We start from the raw sequence: 16604 nt of genomic DNA, 5'->3' as shown, positions 1-16604 counted from the left end.
TAAGTAAAAAGACTCATCCTTTACAAATGTTGTGAATTCTAGCATATTTTTACTGTGGCCTGCAGACACCTGGCACTATGGTGACGCATGTGGTGCATTACCTCGGGGTTGCTCTGCCCTGTTTTTCCTGGCCAGGGGGAAACTGCTCGTATTTTCTGACACCTTCTCTCTCTTACTTCCTTCATAAACCATGCTCAGAATCTATAAATGAACAAATGTAAAATTGCATCCTTGCTGAATACCAGATTTTAAAGGGGACATAACACACCTGCCTTAAAATGCAATAAAACATTTCTCAAATGAGAATGATTTTTTAATTTAAAATCCTTGGGTAATTCTGAGCTTCAGAAGTGTGAACGAAGACTGGAGCCAATCACATGTTATCTAAAACAAGTGTATATATATATTTGAATGCTTTATTTGGATTCTGACATTATTTCATCTCATAAATTTTAATGAGAGCCTTGTTAGATTCCCAGGCTCAGTGTGAGCTTCTAGTTCAGAATCTTCCTGGCCATGCTGTTGTGCAGAGAAGACAGGCTAGTACACAGGGGCCCCAGCTCTTCTGTTCAGGGCTGCAGGTGCCCAAAGGCACAGGGGCCCTGGCCTGCCCTTTCTAGATATGATCTAGCCACTCTGACAGACAAGAAAGACCTGGATGGACCACTGGAAACAGTAGAAACTAAAAAACAGCACATGACCTGGAACTGGGTTACATTGGAGTAACTGTAAATGCTATAGAAATTAATAAAAGTAGGCGATATTTGGGGCTGGAATGAAAAGGCATTTTGGAAAAAGACTCTTCAGTCTTTAATATTTGCCTTAGCTCACCAGGAACAGTGGGATGCATTTTCAAGGAACTGGTTTGGGGTATGACAGTGACTGGAGCGAGCTCAGGAAGTGACCCCAACCTTAGCTTGGAGCGTGGATGCAGCAGCACTGCAGGGAACTGGCAGTAAGAGAGGAGGGTTGGAAAATAAAGCTGTGTGAGAGTGTTGTCTAATGAAGTGGCTCAAAATAAAGGGTTTCTATTTCTACTGAGAACTTATAATAATATTTTAAAATAGGCAACTTTGTGTAAAGCTCTTTAAAACTGGTAAGAAGTAGGAGTATTCAAGTCTCTATTCTGAATTCACTTTCCAGAGTGAATTATGGAATAGAAAAACAGGTGGCTTTTTATTTTTTATAAAGGAATAAATTACTGAGATTATTTTTGCAAAATATTTAGAAATAAATAGATCTAATAAAATTTAAATTAATTTATTTACAAGTTGCAGAATAGAGCAGTAGTATTGAGGCTAATTCTGGGAAGAACATCAGCCAAAGCATTGGAACAAATCTGACACAAAATACGAAAGTCAATAGAAATCACGTAATGACATAGGATGCAAGGCTCACTCCCAAACCACTCAGGCAAATTTAACTGGCTGTTTGCAAAGCTGAAAAAAGTTAACTTTCACCTTCATATTCTGCATAGATACATATTATTAATATCTGCATGGGAAAGAGAAAAGACCATATTTAAGGCCACTGTTTCCTGTAATTTAGATATTTGTGACTTCCAATTTCTATGAAATTATCATTAACCACTCCATTCACTCTCATTTTTCTACTGGAAGAAATTCTATACAGGGTGGGGCAGTTGTTCTTATGAAAAATAATACAGTAATTAATAAATACTAATAGAAGAATAAACTCTGTTTTGTGTACTCAGAACTGTAAACCTACTCTTGCCCCACCTCGTATATTAACATCTGTTTCTTAAAATTGACAGTTACCTACTCATCACCAAACTAAGTCTATATTTCTACTCTTAGAAATAAAAAATATATATATATAAAGATTTTTTTAAATATTCCCTATACTTAGAATACATATTTTTGGCATATTAACTTTTATTTATTTTGTTTAATATAATCAACCATTGAAGTGGCCTATGGTCATTATAGAAAATTCACATTTCATAACTATAATTTCTCTAGCTTTGTAAACATGTAAATTTAGTATTAATTCAAATTTTATTTCTATAGTTTTTAAAATATCATATGAATATATTTTTTGCCATTTTTAAATGAAATTATTACTCAAACTTTTATGTTTTCTCAGTCTCTAAGCCATTTATTTGATTTATTTCTAATTGAAAGAATTTCATTGTTAAGTCAGTTTTATTTTCAAGGGCTTCTAACTTTTCCAGATCTATTTCAGGTTTGGCTATGCAGAATATCCTCAAGTCACACATACCCAGAACTTCATAGGTATTGCCCCTCAACCAATATTCCAATCTAGACAAGAAGTCCAGCCTTCTCCCTGAAAGCCTCTAGAATTCTTCCTTGAAGTTTAATCATTTAACTTGACTATGAACTGGTATTTTGCATTTTGAATCAAAATACCTTGGAGTATGATGTTATCAATTGACTTGCTGATTTGGTATTTTATAATTTATGGAGAATAATTTAATGTATCTTTAAGAATATCTATTTAATTTGTTTAAATTTATAATGTAGGAATAACAATCACCTTTTATGTTTCATATCTACCCACATTTTCTTATTTGTGGTTTCTATATATGTTCTATTATATCTCAAGTCTTTATATTAGTAATTTTATATTTAATAGGACTACTCTGTTCCTTGCTCTCACAGTTTTGACCTATAATCATGATATTTTAATTCTAATTTTATTTCTCTCATTGGAAATCTCTATTTACATTTCATTTTTCTATTATCTACTATCTAAACTCTTTTTTTTTTTTTTTAAATACATCTTTATTGATTTCAGAGAGAGGAAAGGAGAGGGAGAGACAGATAGAAACATCAATGATGAGAGAGTCATTGATCAAGCCCACAACCCGGGCATGTGCCCTGACCGGGAATCGAACCCCGATTGCCTGGATCCCAGGTCGACGCTCAACCGCTGAGCCACGTCCAGCTGGGCTAAACTCTTTTTAATGTGAATATTTTTATTGGGCTTCGTATTATGAAACAATTATGTATGTTTTCCTTTTATCTCTTCTGACTTAAGTTTTCTTCTAACTGGTTCTGCTGTCCCCTGTCCCCTTTGATGCCCATTTGCCTGGGTCCTATGAGTTGCATATTCAGAATTCTGTCTTGTCCCTGATAATCCAACTGGGCAGACATTCTGTTGGTTCTTTTAAGGTGATAAGCCAACTTCCCGACTCTCTCCCCATCCTATTGGGTAGCAGTTTACTATCTCTCTAGAAATGCCGGGCACTTGTATGTAGCCTGTGGGCATGACTGGGTGCTGGAGGTGAGGGAGCCCCAGTGTTATGGTCTCTTCTTTATTTAGATCACTTGTCTTCGTCTTTTCCTCTAGACCAGGTTCATTACCATATATTGTGCTGTGTGTGTGAGTGAATGTGTGTGGGTTCCCAATGGGTAATATTCTAATATTTTAGATCATATCTTAATTCACATGGAGCTATAGAGTCTCAAGTCAGAAGAGAGCAGTCTTCTTGTCCACTTTCTTTAATTTCACCCATTTTCCTCCACTCAGAAGACAAAAGGTTCACCATGAACCTTCAGTGTGACTATTTCCAAGTCTGGTGTATTAGTGAGCACTGCTAGGATTTAATCAATTCATAGTACAGCTCTGTGACACGAATGGGGTTGAGGTTAGGGAAAAAGCCATGTCACATTATCCGCTCCCCTCCAGATGTCTTGTTCTTTTCCTTGGTCATATTTTAAAAAATGTTATTATCAACATGAGGTTATGTCCCTTCCCTGGTTCAGCTGCTGTAGGTGTTTATTTTCTTCTCATTAACCTTATCTCAGTTCAGAAACACCCTTCACAAGTAGCTCAACATAGAAAAGAAACATAAACTCTGTCTTAAGGATTAATAATATATACTCTGAAATAAGGAAAGTCTGGGTAAAAGCAAGTGAGTCTGTAGAGGTAGATTTATACCCATTAGAATTCCTTTTTATACAATAATGGGAAAGCTTCCCTCAATGAGCTTTCATCATTCAACATTCCTAATATCCTCTGAGGTGAAAACTGCTATTTCAGTACCTCAGTATCATCCAGGTGCTGTACACCTGGAGTGCCTTGCATGATGATGTATATTATCAGCTGGCAGCTAAAAAGAACAGGAACTTCTGCCAAGATAAGCAGCCCAACAGAAGTGTGCCACAGTTTAGCAGTTAGCACAAATGCTATTTTTCTGACTTCCTTGCCATTATGCACATATGAAAGGTGATCCACAGGGCCCACATTTTAATATGCAAGGTGTAAATCATGCATTACAAGGCATGGGTTAATTCATGGATCCAAATATCAGTACTGTCCATTAATGACAATTAATAGCAATGGCAGATACATAGGTGAGTTACTTGACACAATAATAAGAATAAGCCCAGCCGGGCGTGGCTCAGCGGTTGAGCATTGACCTAGGATCCAGGCGATTGGGGTTCGACCCCAGTCAGGGCACATGCCCGGGTTGTGGGCTCGATCAATGACTCTGTCATCATTGATGTTTCTATCTCTCTCTCTCCCTCTCCTTTCCTCTCTCTGAAATCAATAAAGATATATTTTAAAAAAACAACAATAAGAATAAACATTGCAGCATTATTCAATGGCCAAGACATGGAAACAATGGAAGTGTCCTTTGATGGATGATTGTATAAAGACATGGTACATATACACAATGGTCCATTGAGATGAGGGTAAATCCAGTAATACTTGTGACATTTGTAGGTCTGACCAGAACCTGACTGTGCTATCCTTCAAGGGGTATTATTTCTACCACTTAACATCTAAAATATACTCTAAATAAAAAGTCATAGCTTTGTTAAATTCTCATAAATTCAACTTTGCTAGATTCTTTATAATATCCTTACCCTCATTTATACTGCCCTTCACACATTGTCATGCACTTTATCTAACTTTCAGTTCTATTTTTAATTACTATGTTAAAATCTGCTTGTCTTCATTAATTTAGAATTGAATCTCTATCATCAACTTTATTTCTCACTATGGCATACACTCTCATCCATCAGTTCATGGACAGCTTTATTTTTTGTCCTTTGCTGCATTTTAAATTTTTTTTTTAAATATGTTTTTATTGATTTTTAGAGAGAGGGAGAAGAAGAGATAGAAACAGCGATCAGCTGCCTCTTGTACGCCCCCTACAGTATACCGTCCTCTCATTATTAATAAACATATGAAGAGATGCTCAAACTCATTGGGTATTCTGATTTTTTTAACTATGATTTTCCTTTTCAAATATATCAACAATTTATCTACTTGATCATGTTTCTTGATCCATGTTGATTTTAGGAGTTACTAGGATATTTTAGATAAGCCATTGGTCCATCATATAAGAAACAAATACAGTATAAATTTCTGGTTGATCACTTGACTTTTTTTTCTGTTAGTTTTGTTTGCTTGTGTGTTATGTCGTGTGTTTTTTTCCAGTTACAAAGCACTGAATCTCTAAAGATTTTTATTTTAGATACTTTTACTTAATACCGTTATGAAAAAAAGTAAACATCATAAGGAATAGGAGGAAAAAGGCAAACACTGTCATTATCTGCAGGAAATATTTAACTATACATATAAAACTCAGAAGAATCAACAGGAAGACTAATGATAAAATGTGAGTACAAAGTGACTGCAAAGATCAAAACAAACCTAAGGCGATGCATAAAACATACTTAGAAAATGCAAGAAGATAGTGTTTGCATACACATTAGGTTCTCACATAGCCAGAAATTACCCTAGGTAATTGGCTCCTTAGAGAGTAAGTTTGAAGCTAATTAGCGAAATAAAAGAGTAAATATACACAGACAAACACTGTTATGATATCTACCCTGCCCAAACCAAACAAAACAAAACAATGAATGTGACTCTGATAGAAACCAAAAAGATTTTAGGGGGGGATTGGACAGTTTTCAAAATTTATGATGGTGCAAATCTCGCTGGATTTATAAACCAATTCTGAAAAAGAAAACTAGAGGGCTTATTCTACAATATAGAAAATACTACAAAGCCAAAGTCTGGCATTCTGGAAGATACAGATAAATAGAGCAGTATGAACGAATAGAAGGAGTCTAGATTGCAAACCAGAGTAGTCTAGAGCCTAGACACTATGAATCAAGTTAGCGAGGCTGGGAAAACTTGCCCACCGCATAAAGAAAACAAAATTAGATCAGTATCCCAGTCTAACATTGTTATAAAACCCTCCAGGTAGAACATGGTAAATGCACATAAAGGGAAAAGCTATGACACACTTGTGAAAAAATATAGGACAATATTTTTAAGAAATCTTCCCCATCTTAAAGTCATAAACAAGTCGCAAAACAGAACCTAGAGAAATTGGCTGAAAATGTTATTTATCTTATCACTTCACTGAGAACAAGGCTTTGGAGGTATCTCATTTCCTACCGGATTAAGTTAGAAAATTAAGCCTATTTCTACAGAAGGAACTAATGTTCCAGACTTGACCCCGATCTCAGAAGGAATGAGCTCACTGTGGTTGTGAAACTCTGAGCCCAGCAGCATCATTTCCACACCAGGCCCAGCTAATCTATTTATTCCCTGAACCATATGCTCATTTCTTAGCTGAAATAACCTGTGAGAGGTTGTCAAGAACTAAGATCTGCTAAATTGTGTATTTTTGCCTTTCTCTTAGCTCAAATTAGAAACATATGTTCATTACCTTCTCTATGGATCATTCAGCGTGAAGTGTTTTCCTCATTTCAGTCAGAGCAGATCAGTCAGTTACTTCAAAGTTGACCTGCAAAAAAATAGGCATGCAAAACTTCTTTTATTGTTCCTTCACAAACTAGCAAATAAACGGAATTAACTGAGCTGTGTCTGACATCTTAGTGCTGTCATCAGTGCTGCCTTCCAGTAGGAGATGCTGATGTGTCATTAAGGTGTGGGAGCCACATGAAGAGCCTTCAAGTCCCAGGGGTCATGTTTGAAGTAGGGACTGGAGATGGGATCCAGGCCTTTTCATCTCTAAAGTTCTGTCCTTAATGGGGCCGTGGATGCCACAAGAATGATTACTATCTGAAGACAGCTCCCAGCAGGGTCCCTGAAGGGCTGGAGGAGCCCACACCAAAATCACGCCTGCGTGGGCCCAGTGGACACTGGGAATTGAGCACAGCCTGGAAACAGGTGCTTCTCTTCAGGGCTGGGTAACCATGAGCAATGGAAGTTATCAGAAGCTCAGATGTCATTTACGGGCATTTAGAAAGGCAGATGGACACACTGTGGTTTAAAATTGGTGCTATGGGTGGAGTGGTCGTTTACAAAGCTAGGACTCAGATGACTTAAGAGTTAGACAGTAATTATCCTGTCCAGGGGCTGAGAAGAAAAGAAAAAGGTAAGTCAAAGTTATCTATAATGAACTAACTTCTTACGTGCTCAATCTCTCTCTCTCTCCCCCCCTCTCTTTTCTCTCTCTCCTTCTCTCTCTCTCTCTCTCTCACACACACATGCACACACACACACACACACAAACACAAACACACATATCAGTAGTGCTCCCAGAAACCCTGCAAACCTTCTGGATAAGCATTTATATATCTTAATTTACCACCATGTGCCTCAACAGGACTACTTGCTCTCATTATTTCTGCCCTGGATTATACATTCCAATGAAGGAACATTCTTCAACTGCTAAGGCATCACGGGGCTGCCATTTCCCTGCTATACAAATCAAGAATCTGCCTACCTAGACCTCTATTATATGATGGGGCCGTGCTTACAGGAAGACATCCTACAGGAGGGTATGGCATAGACCCTGCTGTCCAGAATGTAGTATTCCCTCCTGGAGCTAATACTGAGCACCTGCCACACGGAGGGAATCATGCTGGGTGCTGGGGACACAGCATGAAAAGCACCTGTTGCCTTCAGGAAGCTTCCATTCCACTGGTGCCTGTTTCCAGCTATTTCAGCACAGCCACCTCTCTATGCGATGCATTTGCAGAACACATAAAATTCAGCAGTTTCGAGTATTTTCAGGACCTGTGTTGGTTGTCCTTGTCAGAAACTGAGATGAAAGGAGACCTTGAAAAGTTCTTTGATTTCATAGAGCCTCTACCACTGAGACATCATGATAAATTACTTTATCTCTTCACTTTAATACTATTTTGGGTTGTCAGTTATTCTTACAAAACCCTGCGAACGCCATGGCAAATCTCAATGGAATGCTCATATACTGTATAAATTAGCTTTTCTTCTCTTTGGAATTAGTAGAACACCATTCATAAATCTCCTGATAGCTCAGGGATATTTGAGACATGCTCAGGACTTGGAATGTGACTGCTACTCCATAGTCCTAACTGAACGAGTCACAAAAACACTAATTAAAATATAAGCTTGACTGTGCTGTACACCTGAAACTAATACAAAATTATATGGAATATAAACTGTAATTGAAAAATATTAAAAATTAGAAAACAAAACTGAAAAAAATAAAAGCGTTGTGTTAAGTGAAAGAATCTCTCCTCTGCCAAAAAAATTAGCATTCCTGAAAGTCACATATGAAGCGTCTTGGTGAAACATGGAGAAGAAAGTGACTTTTTCTCTGCTGAACAATGTCTATTTAGAAGTCTTTGTTCTCCATTTATTTCATGTTTCTTGCCCTTATTGTCAATGTTTATCATTTATTTAAGTAAAAGAATGAATGAATTAAAATAAATAAATGATTGTGTTCCTTTTCTTTTTGGCTTCAGGTTTATAGAGCACATTAATTAAAATAACTAGATTAGTTATTGACAGATATAAAGCAAAATTTCCAATAAAAAATTTAGCAATTAAATTAAAAATATTTGTATGTGAGTATAAGCATCTTCAGTCCATTTTCCACTCTTCTCAGATTAACTTGGGGTAAATTAATTAAACAGGAATCTTGCTGGGCAAAGTTCTTTCCTCATTACTCTGTTTTGCCCTCTCCTCTTCTATTGTCACTGAAGGACCTTGAGACCTAAAATAGATACTAATTATTTTCCACCTTTACCCTTCACTGTTCAAAGGTGCATGATGTTTTGACTGTGAGGCCCATTAACGCAGAGCTCATTAAAGCCACACAGAATGAATGAACTCACAAGAACAAAGATTTTGTGCTCAGGGTTAACACTGAATAAATAACACTATCTCTGCAAAATTAGAGTTCCAGGGCCAAAATCAGTATAATAATAATCCTGGTGATTGCCAGAGGGAAAGGGGGTAGGGGAGGTAGAAGAGAGTAAAGGTGGGATAAATGGTGATGTAGGAAGACTTGACACGGGGTGCTAAACACACAATACAATATATATGTATTATAATTGTCTACCTGAAACCTGTGTAATTTTATTAACCAATGTCACCCCAATAAGTCAATAAAATTTGAAAAAATCTAATGAAAAAATATATCATTATCATGTTGCAAATAAGCAGCATGATCAAATAAGCCTATTGCATAGTCAATAAGCACAAGCCTCTGTGAGATCATGCAGAAAATACAAAAAGATGGCTCTTAAAATATTGCTGCTAATACTCAGAAGGACAGCGTTGGGGAAAGGAAACCACAAGTCAATCTCTCTTGAATACAAATACAAAAATTGTAAACAAAATGTTAACAAATGAATTTACTAAGTTAAAACAAACAAACAAGTAAAATACACACGATCAATTTGGGTTTACCCCAGGAATTCAAGCTTGGTTTAACAATTTAAAAATAATCTACACACAGATGCATACATATATGCTTGCATACATGTGTGCATGTGCACACATACACACACACACACAGAGACATCATTCTCCTGTGCCTATAGTTAGTATTTTTGAAACCCAGGTTAGTACAAATAAGGAAAAAAAAACCTGTATGGGCTATTATAGGAATATTTCCACAAGTTATTAAATAACTCAAAATTACAAATTACAAAACAATACAGTTAGTAAAATGCCTTGTGTTTAGAAAAACATTTACAAGGCAAAATTATATTTGCATATATGTGTTCATATGCATATACTTGTATGTGCATAGATACAAATTTGTACGTATGTGTACACATATATTTATGTGTTCATAGGATTTTCAAATAAAACTCTGGAAATGTTATAAAGTCCAAGGAAGACAGACACCACACTAGCCTGGCTGCCTTTGAGGAGCCTAGCATTGGGGAGGGGTTGACCAATGGGAGGCTGTGCTATAGTATTTCAAGATGTAGATGCAGGATAGTGGAACCATTCCCTTGGAGATGAATGTCAAGGTGTTTTTCCCTCATATTTTAAGTACAGTGGTACAACAAGAAGTTTTGTGATTGTCTTACTGTTTTTCCCTATATGAATATGTTTTAAGGTTTGATACTGAAAAGCAAAAATGATGGGTCAAAAATGAAGTACAGAGGAACAATAAGATGGCGGCACAGGTCACAGCTGCGCCCGCCGCCTCCAGCAACCATATAAATTACACCTAAAATACAGAACCACCGTCACTCAGAGCCTCCTGAGATCTGGCTGCACAGAAGCCCCACAACCAGGGAGCTGAAGAAGCACTGAGACTGGTAGGAGGGGCGCAGACGCGGGCAGATCAGGGCTGAATCGCAGAGACGCGGCCGCGGGCCCACACCCGGTGCCGCAGTTGAAACCCGGGAGGGAATCTTGGCGGCGGAGTTTTCCCGGAGGAGGGAGGGAGTTCCATCCCAACAGCAGGCCCCCAGCCCAGGGCCCCAGGCTGGGAAGAGACGACCCACAACTCTGGGCTGTGAAACCAGCGGGGACTGTCCCTGAGGGTGGCGGAGGCTGCGGGAGCCCCAGCAGCTCCTCTAAAGGGCCGGGCACGGACTCACTCAGACACTCCCTCTGAGCCCAGCGCCGGGCAGCAGCCTGAAAGGACCCAGGACACTCGGGGAGGAACTAACCTGCCTGAGATCCGGGCGAGAGCTGGAGGGGCGGCTTCCTCCCGGGCAGAAGGGCTGACAGAGGCCATGGCTCCTGTGGCGAGTCCTCCCCGCACACAGCCAGCCGGCAGGCAGGCGCCATGTTTGAATCGCCAGCACCTGACTCACACCTTTGACCCCGCCCCGTGATTCCCGGAGGCCCCGCCCCTCCCCACCTGCAGCTCATCCAGGCCATTTCCAGGGGCTTTTCTGTGCAAGTGGCCTCTTGAGCCTCATGCTTAGGACTTTCCTAAAATCTCTCAAACAAGCAGCAGCTGCCCCATACGTCTTGATAAGCGGCCCCAGGCCTGGCACTAGCGGCAGCTGCATTGGCTCATAGCTTGGCCTCTCCTGGACACCTCCAAGCCCAGCACAAGGAGCAGCCAACTACGGTTTGCTGTGTAGCTCATGCTGGGTGGCCCTGGGCAAGGCACTGGCACAGGCTGACTTTGCACCTCCTGGGAGGCCTCAGAGACAGTGCACCTGGTGGTCAGACTCGAACACGCTGGATTATAACCCAACCACAGCCACGAGTGACACACTCAACGGGCGCACTTGGTGAACCAAAGCTCCACTGAAGTAAATCCTGCTCCATAGGGGTGTCTCCAGCACAGCAGCTCTTTGGCTGTAGTTGCAGCTGGTCCTCAGCTGATTGGCCTGGGGGTCAGTTCTTCCAGGTGATGTCAACAGCAACCAAGGCTCAACTACAACAGGACAGTGCACACAGCCCACACAGGGGAGCACCTAGAAGGCCCAGCTCAGGTGACTGGGGAGGCTGAGCCACTGGACCCTACAGGACACCTACTACAGAAAGCCACTCTACATATTCCAGGAGACATAGCAGCTCTACCTAATACATAGAAACAAACACCTGGAAGCAGCCAGGTGGAGGCAAAGAAACATGCGGAGGCAAAGAAACATGTCACAAAGGAAAGAACAGAAGAAATCTGTAGAAGAGGAACTAAATGAAATAGATCCAAGCAAGCTAACAGATACAGAGTTCAGAATTTTGGTTATAAGGATGTTTAAGCAGATGGTCAGGGAAATAACTGAGAAAATCAATAACAAAGTACCAATTTGAAATGAAGGCTACAGGAACTGAAATGAAGAATAATTTACAGGGAATCAAGAGTAGAGTAGAGGACGCTGAGAATCAAATCAGCAATTTGGAACATGAGGAAACAAAAAACACCCAACCAGAAGAGCAAAAACAAAAAGGAATCCAGAAATATGAAGATAGCATAAGGAGCCTCTGGGACAACTTCAAGAGGCCCAACATTCATATTATTGGGGTGCCAGAAGAGGCAGAAAAAGACCAAGGAATTGAAAACCTATTTGAAAAAATAATTACATAAAACTTCCCCTACCTGGGGAAAGAAATCGACTTACAAGTCCAGGAAGCACAGAGGGTCCCAAACAAGAGGAACCCAAAGAGGCCCACAGCAAGACACACCGTAATTAAAATGCCAAAGGTTAAAGACAATGAGAGAATCTTAAAAGCAGCAAGAGAAAAGCAATTAGTTACCTACAAGGGAGCACCCATACAACTGTCAGCTGATTTCTCAAAGGAAACCTTGCAGGCCAGAAGGGAGTGGCAAGATATATTCAAAGTGATGACAAACATGGAACTACAACCAAGATTGCTCTACCCAGCAAAGCTATCATTTAGTTGAAGGTCGGATAAAGAGCTTCACAGATAAGAAAAAGCTAAAGGAGTTCATCACCACCAGACCAGAACTACAGGAAATGTTGAAGGGTCTTCTTTAAGAAGAAGCTAATGAACAAAAGAATCTGATGAACTAAATAGATCTAGAGACATTGACACATGCAACAGACGATCATATTTCAGAGGAAAGAGGGAAGGGGGGTGGAGGGTGGTAAGAGATTAACCAAAGAAGTTATATGCATATATGCATAACCCATGGACACAGTCAATAACAGGGTGAAGGCCTGGGGAGGGGGTGGGAGCAAAGTGGAGGGGGTCAGTTGCAGGGGAAAATGGTATACCTGTAATACTCTCAACAATAAAGATAAATTTAAAAAGTGAAAAAAATAAAAATAAACAAAATTAAAAATAATAATAATAATAATGAAGTACATTGATTATGTCAATAAATATTCAAGTTGTCCTTTGAAGACTTGACCAGTCCATCACCCAGTGGATGACAGTAACTATCCCCCTACATCGCAAACAAAATTAGATGGTGCCAGTCTTATATTTTTGAATTTTTCAAATCTTGTGGGAGAAAAAATGGTATCCCAGTGTTATTGTCACACATCCAACTCTCAGGCAGTGGGTTGGACGCTGTGCATGTTTGTACACCCCTGGGACTTCCTCACTTTTTTGAATTTCCCCAATCTTCGCTCCTAGCTTGCTAACCTATTTTTAAAAATATGTATAGATTTTTAAATATACTCCAAATATTAATCCTTTATATTTATACATGCTGCAAAAACTTAAGTCTTTACCTCATTTTAATTTTATAATGACTTTGTTACATTGAAGCATATTTTTATGATGTCAAATTTACCTTTGTTTCCTGTATTGGTTTTTGCCATAAAGGGAAATACTCTCATTTCTGATTTGCTTGCAAAGCTATTTTCTATCCCAATATCAAAAAATGAATTCCTTTTATTTTTTCCCCATACATTTATAGCTTCATTTTTTTTATGTTTATCACTTGGATGTTTCTGGAATTTATTTATTCATCACTGATTTGAAATATCTTTATGATAAACTGCTTTCACATATACATACACATGATCCATTAATATTATCTACTGTGTTTCAATGACAGCTTACATATTTCTGTATTAATATCGTAATGTTTTAATTACCCTGGTATGTAATGTGCCTTGCTACTTGGTAAGGCAAGTCCCCTTATTGTTTACATGTGTTTGATTATTCTTCGGGATTTTTTCCAGATAAATTTATAATTAATTTATCAAGGCAAATAAAAGAACTAGAAAATTTGTAAGAAAATTTGCTGATTTTATAACCCAAGCATCAAAAGTGATCTAATCATGGACATGCACCAGGTAAGAAGAAACTCTTCTTACTCAAACAGTTTCAAAGCAGTGACTGACAGCATACAGGCTTCTATGAGCAATGGCTCTTGGAAATACAAATTTTCTTCAAATAAGATAGGGTGGTAGAGAAAGAACCTTGTCATGGAGGAATGATAAATGTGTTAGTGACAGCAGCAGCATGGATGCTGATAAAGCTGTGGGTCAATGTTCTTTGCCCCATTCTTAGAGTTCAGAGGGGATTTAATTACTGGGCCCTTTTCTTCTTTTTACACTTTTCCTGACTTAGACATTGAGTTTCAGCAGTCATTTTCAAGCCTTCTATAAATCTCTGAGGGGAGGAAACAGCTAAGAAAATCTGTGTGTCTGTCATAAAAATAAATTTAGAAAACACCTGAGTCACCATTGACTTATTTATGATAAACATTTAGCTACTTTTTAACAGCATCATATATTTTAAATAAAGATGGTGTAATTACATTCTAAGTCTTCCTGGAGAGGAACATAATGAGGCCTGGAGAGAAACACCTCATCAGTTATATTAGTAACTCAACCTCTGCCTAGTAATTCAAGATAAACGTCAAGTGTTCTGTTGGTTAATTAATATTGTCGAAAATGGAAGTATTGTTATTTTCGACCAGAAGAAAAGCATAAGGAAATTTTCTCAAGTACAATGAGCAACATGCACACACAGAGCATATTCTAATATAATCATTTTGAATCTAAATTGTACCTTCCTTTCACTGAATAAAGGACTTCGTCATTTTATGGTGGACCACCAGGAATGGAGAGAGTTGAAGTCAGTGAAACAGAAGGTGATAGAGCTAGAAGCAGATAGAGCTAGAGAGGGAGAGGGGGAGAGAGAGTGCTTTTGTTTGCTTGTCTATTTTTGACAGCTTGCTGGCTTTGTAACAGCTTTATAGGCCCTATGCAAACAACATTTCTCAGGAACATGGGACCTAGAAAAGGCATCCCCATAGTTGTTCAGGAGGCCATCCCACTCAGGGACATTGTGTCATATCCAGTGGTGCCCAGGACTTGAAGTCTGTTGGTCAAAGCCCTTCCTTGTCCTTGGCTCTCCCTTCGCCCCTGACAGTGCAGCCAGAGACCTGCTCTCAGACTGAGCTTCCCCTGCTGAACAAAACCTTAGTGGGGCAGGCAGATCAAGGAATTAGTCCTGATCAGGGACTTAGTGAGAGAGGCAAGGGATCAGAGGTTATAGTGGAGCGGGGAGGCTGAGACAGGACTGGGGGTGAACTGTGGTGATGAAGGAAGAGAGGGACCCAAATGCACTAAAATAAAAAAGAAGTCAGGTTGTAAGTTCCCTGCAGCCGCCCTTCCCTTTCTGAGCTCTAAGCTGCTGCATGGGTGTCTTGGGCCTCTGGTCTCCCAGTGGGAACAAGGCAGGCAGCTCAGGTGAGGTCGTTGGTGGCGGTGGCTCCATCTGGCTGGAACAGTGTGTCTAGGGCTGCAGGTCCTGGGCAGCAGGTGGCTGCCAGCACCAGGCCTGCTGAGTGACAAGAATGAGGAAAAGCCAGGCTGGCCCAGGGGCAGGACACTCAGGTCTTAGCTGAGAAGCGAGAACCTCTGGGACAACATCCCAGGGAATTCCCAGCTGTCCTTCTGAAGGGACCCCTAGATGGCACCGTGGTCTTGTTGGAAGGTGCAACACAACCCCTACTCAGTAATGAGAAGTGTGCAGACTCATGTAATACCCACCCGGGGCCATGAGCAGGTGGGAAGCAGGAAAAAGGGGCAACCACCTCTACAGTGTCCCAAGGCCCAGCTTTCACCAGGCTTCCTTCACCTTCTGACTGCTGTCCTCTGCCTTCCTGCCTTCCACCCACTACTGAGTTCTCTCTTTCTCCTCTTGTGGAGCAAGAAAAAAGCATGAAGGACAGAGCCTTCCTTCCTCCCAGTGTCACAGGCAGCCTGGGGGTGCCAACTCTTAAACCCTGGCAAGAGGCATCAGGGGAAAAATGCCCCCTCCCCACATGTACCACACACATACATACATACATACATACATACATACAGTTCAGTATTCTACGAGGTTCTTTGGAGACTAGAATAGAGTTCTGTTAATGTTCACTTGGGAATTTTTAAAATGCAGCTTATAAGTATGAGTTTTATTCTTGTTTTTGTTTAATTTTTTTGCTTACATAGGACTGCAGCAGTCACCTAATTCTTCAAAAATTTCCTGAAATGCCTTGAACCAGTGAGTCTCCCCACCTTTCCTGAGGGGCTCTATGTACCCGTTGGGGCTTTAATTGCCTCACTCTTTATCTCGGACCTGTGCAGAGCCTCAGGGCTGGCCACGAGTGAGAGGTTAGAGCCTTCTCAGGTCATCTCTATGCATGTATCCAGCTGTTCACATGTCCATGGATTTCTAGTTCCCCAGAAAGGTGTGAGACCTGTTCAAACTCCCAGTGGGCATCTCGTTTCACAGTTTTTCATTTAAATTATGTGGTCAACTTTTTTTCCCCAACCAGATCACCCCAGGCAGCCACAATGTTAAACAAATTATGCTGTTGTTTTTGTTTGTTTGTTTTAAACATGCCATAGGAGAGGCTGTTCTTACTGATTGAACTCTCCGGCAGGAGTAGGTCTGTGAGTACATGCATGCAGTGAACTGACAGGCAGGTCAAATAGTAACAATTCTCAGGGGTGGGGTTTAGGAAACTC

The sequence above is a fragment of the Miniopterus schreibersii genome (assembly GCF_964146895.1).
Source record: "Miniopterus schreibersii genome assembly, chromosome: 3".
Lineage (NCBI taxonomy): Eukaryota > Metazoa > Chordata > Mammalia > Chiroptera > Miniopteridae > Miniopterus > Miniopterus schreibersii.
This window is presented reverse-complemented; position numbering follows the sequence as displayed.